Source organism: Pteropus vampyrus, unplaced genomic scaffold, assembly GCF_000151845.1.
Source record: "Pteropus vampyrus isolate Shadow unplaced genomic scaffold, Pvam_2.0 Scaffold51, whole genome shotgun sequence".
In the NCBI taxonomy this organism is placed as follows: Eukaryota; Metazoa; Chordata; class Mammalia; order Chiroptera; family Pteropodidae; genus Pteropus; species Pteropus vampyrus.
Genome location: NW_011888832.1, coordinates 5,482,305 through 5,494,946, shown reverse-complemented (window position 1 = coordinate 5,494,946; position 12,642 = coordinate 5,482,305). Strand labels below are relative to the sequence as shown.

Sequence of the window (12,642 nt, the reverse complement as noted above, 5' to 3'; positions counted from 1 at the left end):
TTTTTTTACCATATGCAAATCTTCCTCTTGGCTTCCCTCACAGCTTGATAAATGATTGGTTTTCGCTTTCAACATCAATGGGAAGGCGTATATTTTGTTACTTATGCATAATTCTGCATCTAAGTTCTCGGGCACTGAGAGAAAACAATATAGTTCTTCTGCAGGAGGTAGACTGTGTAAATATATATTGGTTTGGGGAGAAGGAATGAGGAATGATAAAATATTCAGAAAGCAGCCTGTTCTTGCGGGGTGCTATCCCGCACAGTCGGGGAGCATATTAATGACACACCGTTTGCGAGGAAGGGAGACTGGCCCCATAAAATATGCATGAGTGGGGTTGGCGGTGGGATGGGCGGGTGCTCACGGTCGCTGCGCAGGCCCTGGCCTCAGAATCGGATATGGGCCCTGGAGGGGGAAAGCTCCGACGGGAGGTGTCCGGCCAGCTGTAGGGGGGGTGACGGGTTCTGTGGCCGGGGTCCCGGGCGGAGAGTCAGGAGGCCTGGCCCTGCCTCCAGCCTGCTGTGTGGCCTTCGCTCAGTCACTTAACCTCTCTGAATCTTTGTTTCTTCTACTGAAACATGAAGACTAGATGATTCCCAAGAGGGCTAAGTGGCGGGGCAGTTGCTGGAAATGAAGCGGGACGGGAAACGTCGCATGTGCTCGGCCTCACCGTAGGGAGAACGCGCTACGCAGCTGGAAGAAACTCTGCGATGAGCCACTTGGGGTGAGGAATGAGGCCTCCCGAATGCACACTGGAGTCACGAGTGTGGTCCCCAAGTTGCCTTTGAAGGTGGACAGTCCTGTCCACTTCAGGGTTTCTTTTTTATTTTTTTCCGATGACTACGTGTGCAAGTTTGGGGCCGGAGCTGAACCGCCTGCAGGAACGGCAGAGAGGGAGGCTGAGCGTGGCTCACGGGGTTCAGCTTCTCCTCTAGGTCAGGAGTGGATAAATACGGACACCCTCTCTGCCTGCCAGAGGCGCCTACTTCTACCACACTTCGTCCCCTCCCTCCCCGCCCTTCCCTAAGCCTAACTCTGCAGAATTCACTTTTATTACTTCCGGTGGCCTCTTGTGGGTCCCTGAGATCTCAACAGAAGTAGGAAAAAGTTTGCACGACAGACACTTCCGTGTGCTACGCATTGTGCCACAGGTATTATGTCTTTTCACCCCTAGAACGATGCTGCGTGGCGAAAGCTATTGTTATCCCATTTTACAGATGAGAAGGCCGTGGCTCTTAGAGGTGAAGGAATTATTCCAAGGCGACATGGTAAGAACGATTTGGAGGCCAAGGCCTTAACTGCTGTGCTATCTCCTCTCTCCCAGTCAGACTGAGGCTTCTCAGGGTGAGGTCGTGGTTCCCCTGGCCCCTGGGTGCTTGGCAGACACCAGCAATCGATTGATTTTCCTAGAAGAGGCCTTCCTGGCCTCCTGTCAACAGAGTCCTTGTTGAGTCACAGGTTTGGGTGAATCCCACAGAAGGACATCTGTCTGAGCATCGTGGAAGCTCAGATGTCTTGGATTTGGAAAACGCTCCTGGCGTGTTTGTCGGCAAGGACTCACTTTGACGGATGGTTCTCTGACAGCTCCAGCTGCCATTTCCAGCAGCAGGTGGAGGAACCTGGAGCCTGGCTGCGGGCCCCCAGAGCAGTGACGGGACCCCCAGCAAGGAACCCGCGAGTTCACGCAGCCCCACGGGAGAGCTGAGGGACCAGAGGTGTTAGCTGGGCCAGGGTGAGTGGCCTCCCCTGTGACAAAGGGCACCACAGACCGAACTGGGAGAAGATTTCGTATGCATGCAACGGAAAGACCTTTCAACTTACACCACCCACAGGAAAGGGAGATGACCCCCTAGAATGTGGGCAAAGGGTTGGAACATGCAAGTCCCAGGAGGGGCAACTTGTGGAGTAGGGCGTGGTGCGATATCCCCGTGGGCACCTGGACAGTGCACCTGGCTGGGCGTCAGCCTGCGTGGCTGGGGAATGTAACTCTCTCTCCCCGGCCCTCCCCTCATGACGTGGCCTCCATGGCCAGCTCCCTCCTGTCAGGAACATCAGGATTCTCAGGAGCCAGGTCTGAAAGGCATGTGCTGGCCTTCCGATTCTGAAAGTCTGTTCTCCGTAGCCTCCCTGACATAGAGCGCCCCGCTCCTTCTGACTCACGATCATAGGAGCAGGTGTCCTCTCCCCGTTCTGCCCTGTTCTGGAAGCTGGCTGTGGGCCGTCACAGGAAGCCAGAGGTCCCGTCTCCTCTGATGCAGTCTCAGTCATCGAAGCAGAGAGAAACGAGACATGCCACGGGACGTCCTCCAGGGCCTTCGGCAGGACAGGCGGGGCATCCCTTCCGCCCGCCCCCGCCCCCGCCCCCGCGCTGACTGGGGGTGGGCCCCGCTCATGCTGTTGAGGAGCCCACGTTGCTGAGAGGGGGCCGTGAGCTTCCTTCTTTTCAAGCGGCCAGACGACGGCTTGGAGAAGGGCCTACTTCAGCACCCCAAGGTGGGCGAGGCTGGGCCTCAGTCCTGGTTCCGAGTGGATGGGAAGGCGAAGGGGCCCCTCCCGCCCCCTTGTGAGGACCTCAGGAGTGTGGCGAAGCTGCCGCCCACACAACGTTCTCCTGGGCCTTTATTTTAGGGGATGCTGGCAGCGGTCACAGAGCTGGGCGAGCCCGTAGGGAGCACGGAAGCCCTGTCCTTCCCCCACCCATAGTAGGTGGGACAGTGTGCTCCAAACCCTCTACCCTGCTCCCATCCAGCAGACCCTGTGGCTTCTGACTGCAACATCTGGGGTTCTTTCCAGATGCTTCCTCTAGCTGCGGGGCCTTGTGTAGTGAAAGTCCAGGGGGGCCCACCTCCCCGGATCAGACTTCGGCCGGTGACCGACAGGGTCCCTGAGGCGTGCTCTCTGCTGTCCGCGGCAGAGCGAGCCCTGCCACCCACAGCGTCGCCTGCTCATGGGTGGGCTTCCTCCCTTCTCCGCCTCCCACCCCCAGCCCCCCGCGGGTGCTTCCTAGCATCATCTCCCAAATGAACTCTCTGTTTTGAATCCTTGTCTCAGCGTCTGCTTCTGGGGAGCTCGCTCAAGAGAGAGGATGTAGCAGAACCAAACGAACTATGGGGCGGGGGCTTACCTTCGCCCACACGAGTCCCTCACCCATGGTTTCCAGGCAAGAGTGCCCAATCCTGGGACACTAGTGAATCTAGCCAATCTCTCTCGGGCTCATAGCTTTTTTTAAATTAAAAGAATGTGATTTCTCCTCATGATAAATCACTTGCAATCTTCACACCATAAAACAGAACTGTGACTTGGGTTTCACAGTTAACTAGCTGAATCCGAGTGCTTTTGACAGTTCTGATGTGTTTTTTGACTGTCACACTACTTATATAGAGGAGAGGGGGCATCCCCTGAAGCTATACTTGCTTATGACCCCCCAACCCCAGCCCATATCTAATTGTCCCAAGAGGGAGCCTCTGTCTTCCTCCTCTGTCACCACCCTTCCCCAAAGCCCAGAGGAGGGCTGGCCCCGTGCAGGAAGAGGCAACAAGCTACTGTCTCAGGTATGGCCAGCACAAGGAGGCTGAGGGTCAGGGTGACAAAAGCCCAGGGGGCCTTGCGGGGTTGGCCTGGGCGGTGTTTCCTGCGTGGGACCTTTGGCTGGTGGCTTGTGTGCTGGCGTGTAGTTGAGCGTTGGAGAATCTCGTGGTAGAGCCTCAAAACGCTCCGTGGGAGTTCAGGGTGGGCGGAGAGAAGAAGGCTGTGGACACATTTGACATTTGGACCTTGGGGCCTCTAGATGCTACTGGATAGATGTAACTTAGGTCGAGTGGGATGCCAGGCTGGAGAGACCTGGTAGGCACCTGGCTAAGTCACGGTGACATTCTCTGGGAGAGCGACGGGGTAGCTTTGAGGATGTGAGCAGGCGGGGGCTGAGGAAGTACCGGTCCCCTCTGATAAGGACTGGACTCACCTCCCCCACCCTCACATCTGCAGCCACATTGGGCTTCTGTGACGAGGGATGAGTTCGGTGGGTTGTCACCGGCTGGACACCTGCTGGCAGTTTCTGTGGTGATTATGGCAGCGTCACGCGTTACTGCATAAGTCTGGTTTCCAGTAATTTACGTGGAAGACAAGCCCAGGAAACACCGGCAAAGGAGCCGGGTAGTAAGCGGGGGAGGGACGATCTCAGCCACGTACCCCTGAGGGCAGCTGGGGAGCCATGGAGACTTGCGCTTGGAGTGTCCCCACCTCCCAAGCACCGACCCGCCTCTGAGTGAGGCCCAGCAGGCTAGCCTGTGGGCAGAGTGGGTGTGTGAGACTCTACATTAACACAACCGCCACAACAATTCGGATGCCGACGGTCGGGACGACTCGGAGGCTGTGAGCAGGGCAGCAGCACTATCTACTGCCTTCCCGCCCCAAACCTCCCCTCCGCCCCACACGCCGCAGCCCCGACCTTCAAGGCCTCGCCCACCTGGGGTCTCCCTCCTTGCCAGCCTCGCTCTCACCCCACAGACCCTCTTTGGAGCTGGTCCTGGGCTTTCTGCGCTCACCTCCCTGCTCTGGAATGCCCTGCCTTATTCCTCAGCCGCCCAGCTCCCCCTCCCACACGGATCAGCCCAAGCCCTCCTGCTTCAGGGGGCACCTCCAGTTCTAGCTCCCCAGAGGCCCCTGCGAGCTTGGCCATGTGCAGCTCCCACTCTGTCTTAACCAGCATCTGACGCATAGTAGGTGCTCAATAACCACCTGTCATCTGTGCCGATGACGGGAAGATGACGGTGGTGATGAGCAGGTCTCCAATGAACAGGTCGTTGGTCTCGCTCCACAGCTGACTTGCGACAGGTCACTTAACCTCTCCGGATCTGTTTTCCTGTAGCAGAGGCTTGCTGGTTCTAAATGGTTCCCTTTTTCCTCCTGGGATCTCGGCTGATCCACACTTCCCTGCCTCCTTGGTGCAGGAGTGGCTGTGGGAATGGATTCCGGCAGGGGCACGTGGGCAGAAGTGATGCCCCCAGCTCCGGGCTTCCCCCGTACAACCTGCCCAGGTGTGATCTCTCAATGTCTTTCTCCACCCGTAAGTAAAGATGGAAGAAGCCTGGCCCCTGTCACCACCGGCGCTGCCACAGAGCCCCATCCACTGTGCTCCCGTTGGGCTGCTGTGTGAGCAGGAAATTGACTTCTATTGCGGTCAACCACTAAACTTTTAGGATGATTAGAGCCGTTTGTCCACCCTGACTAATGGGGACTTATTCGAAATGAGACAATATTAACATCAATGGGCTGTCACCCACCTGTTAAGAAGATACTATCATTGTCTACGGCCATGCCACTCTGAATGTGCCCGATCCTGTCTGATCTTGGAAGCTAAGCAGGGTCAGGCCTGGTTAGTACTTGGATGGGAGACCACCTTGGAATATCAGATGCAGTAGGCGTTTAAAAAAAAAAAGATGTAGAAGATGCTATTATTAGTTTGCCTGGGTTGATAGGACCACAGGCTTAAACAACAGAAATTTATTCTCTCACGGTTCTGGAGGCTGGAATTCTGAGGTCAAGGTGTTGGCCGGGCTGGTTCTTTCTCGGGCGTCTCTCCCTGGCTTGCGGATAGCTGCCTTTCCCTGTGTCTTCACAGGCTTTCCCTCGGCGTGCGTCTGCGTTCAAATTTCCTCCTCTTCTAGGAACATTGTTATATTGGCTCCGAGCCCACGCTGATAATCTCAGTTTTACTCTCTCACCTCTTTAAAGACCCCATCTCCAAAGACAGTCACGTTTTGAAGTGCTAGGAGTTAAGACCTCAACACATGCATTTTGGGGACATAACTCAGCCCGCAGCTGATGCTCAGTGAATGTCCCTTCTCTCCTCTCTAGGAAGCTCTAAGGTACTCTAGTGGTTAAGAATGAGGTCCTGCACATCCAGTTTGCTGTGAAACGTGGTGTCCTGGAATGTCGCATGAGCCCTTGATTCAAAAATCTGACCTTTCGATGGAACCGTATCGATGACACTGTGACACAGCTTTACGAGATGAAGTGTGGCAAGTGTGAGGGTCACTCGGGAAGTAAGAGCCCAAGCCGGGCTTGGAGAGGGGCAGCGAGATGGGTCACGAAGCAGGCCCGGTCCTGATCCCATCGATCTATGTAGCCGGGGGACCCTGGTCCAGCCATCACTGAGACGCTCTGGGTCCTGGTGACTTCATCTGGGACATCTTTATTTTTCTCCTTCCTCTTTCTCCCGCCTCCAGCTGTAGTTCAGCAGGGCTTCAAGAGACCACGTTCTAATAGCGACATCGACCACAGGCAATTTCTCGAGCCCTAACTAAGTGTCAGACACTCCGCTAAGCACTCTCCTCGAGCTGTGTCACTGACTCCTCTGTAAGTGGCCTCTCCCGTTATCTCCGTGTAAAAGGCCCAGGGAAGTCAGACACCTTGCTCAAGCTCACGCACAGAGGAGAGGCAGGGACGGTCGGGTAACTAAACGCATTTGATAAAAGGTGCAGATGTTGCCTCTTTAACGTGGCGGTCAGGGGCTAGCCCCACCAACTGTGCTGGACCCTGACATTCTTCTCCGTGGCTTGGGCTGGAGCCTGCCCCCTCCACTCCCCCTAGCTGTTCATCCTGAAGTCTGGCCTCTCTCGCTGTCACCGTGCCAGCGGCTGGGAGCTTTTATTCAAGTGGAATTGAGCCGAGGACTTTTGTAGCACTTCATTTACATGTATGCCAACAAGCCGAAATGTGCAGCAACCTTGGAACACTTTCAAAGGCAGGGATAATTCCTCTGAAATAGGTCTTCCGAAAGCTTTATCTTGTCCTTTCTTTTTTTGTTAATCTTGGAGCCCCTTAGCATGTCAAAGCAATTTTTCTAATGTCACATCTTCTAGACATTAGCATGAAAGGGCTTTAAGAGACAATTTGAGAAAGAATAAATGTTGAATGAGCATTTATTATAGAGTCGTTTATGCTACATTTGCATTTTGACTCTATTTCTGCCAGGCGGGCTGCAGGAGCAAGCTGATTTGAAAGTCAATGGTGTCTAAACAGGCAACTCTACGACTCTGTGACTCTGTTTACACTCAGCTGTTTCCTCCGAGCTTTAATTTATGGAGAGAGGAGATTTCATTAGGCTGATTTGTCTTGGGGAATGAGATTAAGCAGAGCCCGTGCGCCTTAACACTGAGGCGGCATTGCCAGGGAGGGAAGGTACGAGAAGTCCATGGGGAGGCCCCATTTCTTCCTGCGTACCTCTTAAGAAATTAACGAGCAGTGTCCTGTCACCCATAGGTGGCTGTCCTTGCCCAGATGGCAGGATGGGCAGTGGTGAGGAGCTCGGCCTGTGAGCAAGGCCGTCTGGGTGGCACTGCAGCTTCTGTCACTGCTCCAGGCCGGGGACAGCGATTTTCATCTGGGTCCTTATCTGTACCGTGGCTGGAACACTTGTCTGCGTCTCGCAGGGTTGATGTGAGGGAGAAACGGTGACTAGATAGAAAGTCTCTCGTAAGAGCTCAATGAATATCAACTGGGTTTAATATTTCTTATTGGTTTTATTTTCGGCCTGGAGAACTTGGTCAGAGTTCCAGGGAAATGACCTCGGTTTGTGCCAAATATGGACTTTTCCATTTCTGTACGAGGAAGCAGCCCATTCTGCGGGTTCCCACCACAAGCAGGTGGATGGATGTGAGTTCTGGGGCTGATGGCATCTTAGAGATTCTGTTAGGCTGTGTGTGTGTGTGTGTGTGTGTGTGTGTTTGAGGCGGAGAGAGAGTGATATCAGCTCAGTATGCTCTGAGACTCCCCGAAGCTTGGGTCTCCGCCCCCAGTTTTTCTCAGCCATGGATAAGGCTCTGTTGCCCCATTTTCTTGCCAGTGCTCCTCTGTATTTGTCAGCCCACCAGACTCTAAGCTGCTTGAGGGCAGGGGCTCGCTCTCATTCATCTTCATCAGAGTCTGACGCTCAGCTGATGCTCAGTCAAGTCCGTGACAGTTTTTCAAGCTTGTTTTTTCAAAGCCACCTCACTTGTGTTCCAAGACAGCCTTAAGTGAGGTTCAGTCTGTGCCGGCTTAGAGGGGCTGTGCTCGTTGTGGCTGCGGATAGAGGCCCGGAGCCCTGTTCCCAGGCCAGGCTCTCCCTTACTCTTGTCCCCACGTCTTTGGAACACAGGAGCAAATCCCCCGCACCGTGCCCTGCAAATTAAACGAGATCATCCCCTTCATTTCACAGGGGGAGCTGACCCTCAGGGAGGGGCAAGCCATGGGCGGAGCTAGGCCTAGCATCCAGGCCCCGTGAGGCTGGCCTAGAGCCCTTGGCAGCGAGGCAGACCTCCTCTTAACCCTGTCGCATCTCTCCTGTGGGGCTGGGTTCTTGCTGGAATAGTCCCTAAAGCCAGGTTCGAGGCCAGGTCTGCTCGGGCCCTGCTTTGCTGTCATTCGTTATCTACTGCCTGCCTCCCCCCTGCTCCTGTGCTCCCAGCCTCTGAGTCTTGCCCTCCACCCAGCAGCCCCCTAACTGCCCCCTGGCCCTCCAGGGCTGATACTCAGGCCTTAAATAGATCTCTCACTCCCTTGTCCTGTTTTCTTGACTTTTACAAAACAATGACAGCTGTACCACTTCTTGGGCATCTACTGTGGGCTGGGCACAGCCCGAGGCCATTTTCCTGCAAGGAGGACACCACGGTCCCCTCTTGCAGGTAGATGCCCAAGGTCGCACTGCTCAGGCAGTAGAGCTGGCATCTGAACTCAGGTTCTGGCTGACTCTAGGGACTCCACAATTGTCACATGGCCAGGCTGCTTCCACACAAGCATCTCCTACCTCGCCTGTGGTCCCCGAGCCTTCTGGGGGGTGGGGTATACACTGCTCGCTCCCCTCCCCTGGGCCTTCTGAGCTCTGTGTGAGGACATCACTAAGTCCCCCAACCCAAACCCACTGACTCGATCCCACACCCATTCTCTGTCATCCCCCAAAGGACCTGATCCCAGCCACCTCCCCGAGACTCTGCACATATTATGTCTATGAAGCAAACTCAAGACCACGAGTCTGGCAAAGCTGGGTTCAAATCCCAGCTCTGCTACTAACCAGCTGTCTGACTCTGGGCAGGTTACTTAACCTCTCTGAGCCACAATTTCCTTCTGCCTCAAATGAGAGTCATAGGAGAGAAATTGCTTCCCATCTCTGGGTCTCAGTTTCTTCTTCTGGAAAATCAAGGTTGGATAATCGATGTCTAAATTTCCATTTAGCTTCGCAGGTCTCAGACTCCTGGGTGTCAAGAATGGGATTTGCCCCTTTCCCTCACCCATCCAGAGGGGAAAACAGTTCTACCCAGGCTTCCACCTGACAAGAAAGTCTGTACCCACCTGCAGCCTGGGATGAATCTTCCTCATTGTATAGAGGAAGTAGGAGGGGCTGGTTGCCAATTAGGGGCATTTTGAAAATATAATCATGAGTTTGGATTAGGAGGAGACTTACACACACACACACACACACACACACACACACACACACACACACGCACACGAGAGACAGAGAGAGAGAGAGAGAGAGAGAGAAAGCCCACTTCAAGGCCGGCTCCCCTCCCCTGGCTGGAAACCTGTGTGTGTGGGGATGAAGGGAACAGAGCAGAAGCAAAGGCTGGCCTTCTGATGGAGCATGTGGTGCCCACTTTGAACGGTGGCCTTTGTGACTTTCTTTTCAGGGCGGCCTCGGGACAATGGGGGCCAGATACACAGGGGAGGACAATGACAGGGACATTGTTGCCGCTTTGCATTCTCTTTGAAGTGGCTCTGCCCTGGCCCCCCGCCGCTCCAAAAAGCATGCTTTTGTTGCCCGCTCCGAGCCCGCTCCAAAGATGCTGTAAGATGTAGTGAAAGTAACCAGAGGGCGTCTGCTCGATCAAAAAAAAAATTAAAGATAAGAAACAAATCCAGCTGGCCACGTGGGGGCTAGCGGTGGCTTTGAACCCTGAGAGAAGGGACATTGTGATCCAACCCTTTCTCTCCCCGGGGCAAGTGACTGGTATTGGGGGGCGGGCAGTCTCTATGGGAGCAGAGGCACGGTGGGTGGGAGCTGGGGGCCAGGGAGGATCCTTAGCTTATAAGATCTCAAAGCTGGTGCTTGGGCAGAAAAATGCTGGAGGCAAAACCAAAATAACAGTGCTGATCACTGAGTTTGGCATGTGCCAGGCACGGGGCTAAGTGCTTGCTTTGTTGCCTGTATGGTAATCACCTTCGAAACGCTTCACTGTGAATCATGTGATGAATGTGTGTTCACAAGATATCTCCACGTTCTGGAGGTGGAGGTTAGCATCAGAACGACCTAAATTGGTGTCTACACCACTGGGCTCAGGATGGCGGGGAGCAGGCGGAGCAGGCGGACCACTGCCAGGTTCAGGGGGAGCCACGGTGCCGTTCATCCTGTGGTTTAATCACGGTACCTCGCAGAGTTGTGCAGTGTGCGACCTATGCCAGCGATGGTTGAGAAACAGATGAAGGGTCCTCACTAGGAATCTGCACCTTCAAATATTATCGGAATCGACATCGAGAGTTTGCTTATTAGCATGAGAGTTCATAAAAGTAGTTTTTTTTCCCCCATTGGTGATGTGGATGGAATTCGAGACAAGAGGCCGTTTGGTGAGGTTGGTCGGGCCCCACCACCTGGGAGAGGCGACGTGCAGGGGCCCAGGAAGCTCAGCAGTCCACCGTCAGCTCGGTGTGTGGCTCATCGCACCTGCTCAATAATTCTTACAACGACCCCCGTTCTATCGCTGAGGCTCAGGGAGGTGGAATAACTCGCCCGAGCGCACACCGCCGGTGAACGGCGCTGCCAGATTTGGGGGTGCTCTCGGACTCTCAAGCCCTGGCTTGTCCTGACCCTCTTTCAGTAACTCGGTCAGATCATAACTTCATGAGCCATCCCCTCAGGCCACGGGTGCCAAGGCCGCCTGCTCAATAGACGGCAGGTGCCCTGACCGCCAGCCCGCGTGTGTCAGACATTATGGGCCTGCGCTGAGCGATAGGGGAGCGCTTCACGCCGGCCATCCTGTGGGTCCCTCGTCATTTCTGAGCCTCGCTTATCGGTGCTGTCGAGGACCCGCACCTGACTCTTCTTCGAGGGACTCCTGAGGGGAGTGCAGCTCTCCTTGTCTACACTGCAGAGAGTCTGAGCTGCCTGGAAGTTAACGCGCCCCACGAGCACAGGGGTATGAAAGCTCCTTTGTGCCCACAGAGCCCCCTGTGGGGTCCAGTTGACGCTGCCCTCTGCGGGGGCTTTGCCCGAGGTCACACCTTGCTTGGTCCTGCCCTGCCCCACCCTGCTCCCCCAACTCCCTCGCTCCTCCCCTCCCCGTCTCCCCTGGGAGCAGGTCACATGCTTCCGATCCCTCCTCAGGGGCCTCTCTTGGGGATGCTGAGCTGAGACGGCTGCACCCACCGAGAGCCCACTGGCAGGAGAAGGCCCGGCACGAAGCTCGGCTTCACCCGACGTGGGAACCAACTCACCAGAATGCGGCTTTGCCCGGGGGACGAGAACGTACCGCGCGTGCTTGGGCGCGTGGTGGGAAGCCATGCGCTCTGCTTTGAGGGACAGCTAGGGGCACCTTCCCTATCCCCTCACTGATCTTCTCAGGGGACTCCTGCTAGCGAGTGGCTGAGGCAGGGCCTGAACCCAGGTCTTTTGTCACAAGTCTATGGCTTAAAGACAAATATCGTGCCCCCGCCCCGCCCCATGAACACCCACAGCCCACTTCGTCTGCAGGCCCTGTGCTTGGGACATTTCCAGGTACCTCATCTTCTGAATTCCTTCCCACTGCTCCACAGGTGACCAGTGGGCTGAGAGAGGCACAGAGGCCACACTGGGGACAGAGACTGTGAGCTGGCAGGAAGGATGAGAGGACCTGACAGCCCAAGGAGGACCCCGAAGGTCAAGGCTTTTCTGTCCTTCTGTCTGTCCGCCAGTGTCTCCGGGTAACCAGCCCCTTTGATTCCCTGACAACCTTGGCCACTCCGGCCTGCTGGCCTCCCGGATAGGCACCAGTCCCCGGGCTGCCTCTTCACAGCTCTGGGGGGACCTGAGGCGTCCTCAGTGGCTCTCACAGCCAAAGGCCTGGCTATCCTCAGGTTCTGGGCTCTCGGTGGCCCGCAGGGTGGCACGGGTGAGCGGCTGTGCCCACACTTCTCCTCCCTCGGGTGGCTCTCTTGTTCTCGGCTTCCTCCTGGCACACTTGGGGGCTACAGCCCAGTGCCTGAGTGGCCTACCCGGTTGAGGCTCCCCACCGGGCAGAGCAAGGGCCTGAGAGGGACCCTCGTCCGCTGGATCCAGGGTGCGCAACGTGCTGAGCAATGTGCCAGGTGCTGAGAGACGCAGGGCCAGCTCCCTGCACTCCGGAGCACCCCCAAGCAGCCAGGAGCAACTGGATGCCAGTAGCCGACGGGCTGAGTCAGACTGGTAAGAACTCAGCAGAGGGATAAGAAGCCTATTCTCAGGAGGCCAGGAGGGCTTCCTGGAGGAGGGGGCATGAACCTGGCCTTGCGTTTGTTCCACCTATTTCCCACCACCCTGCGAGGGGGATCTTGTCCTTCGTCCACTCTGGATGAGAATACCGAGGCACAGAGGGGTTGCAGAGCCACACGGCTGGTGACCGGTAGGGCCCAGGTTGGAGCTGTCAGTCTGCG

General features: G+C 55.8%; 1 protein-coding gene and 1 pseudogene across 1 annotated transcript in view; both read left to right on the top strand.

Annotated features, from left to right (window-relative positions):
• The window catches only part of NKD1 (naked cuticle homolog 1), a 149,143-nt gene that overhangs the window by 14,224 nt on the left and 122,277 nt on the right, over nt 1-12,642 (top strand). The window lies entirely within an intron of this gene.
• On the top strand, nt 5,305-5,423 carry LOC111739619 (annotated as a pseudogene).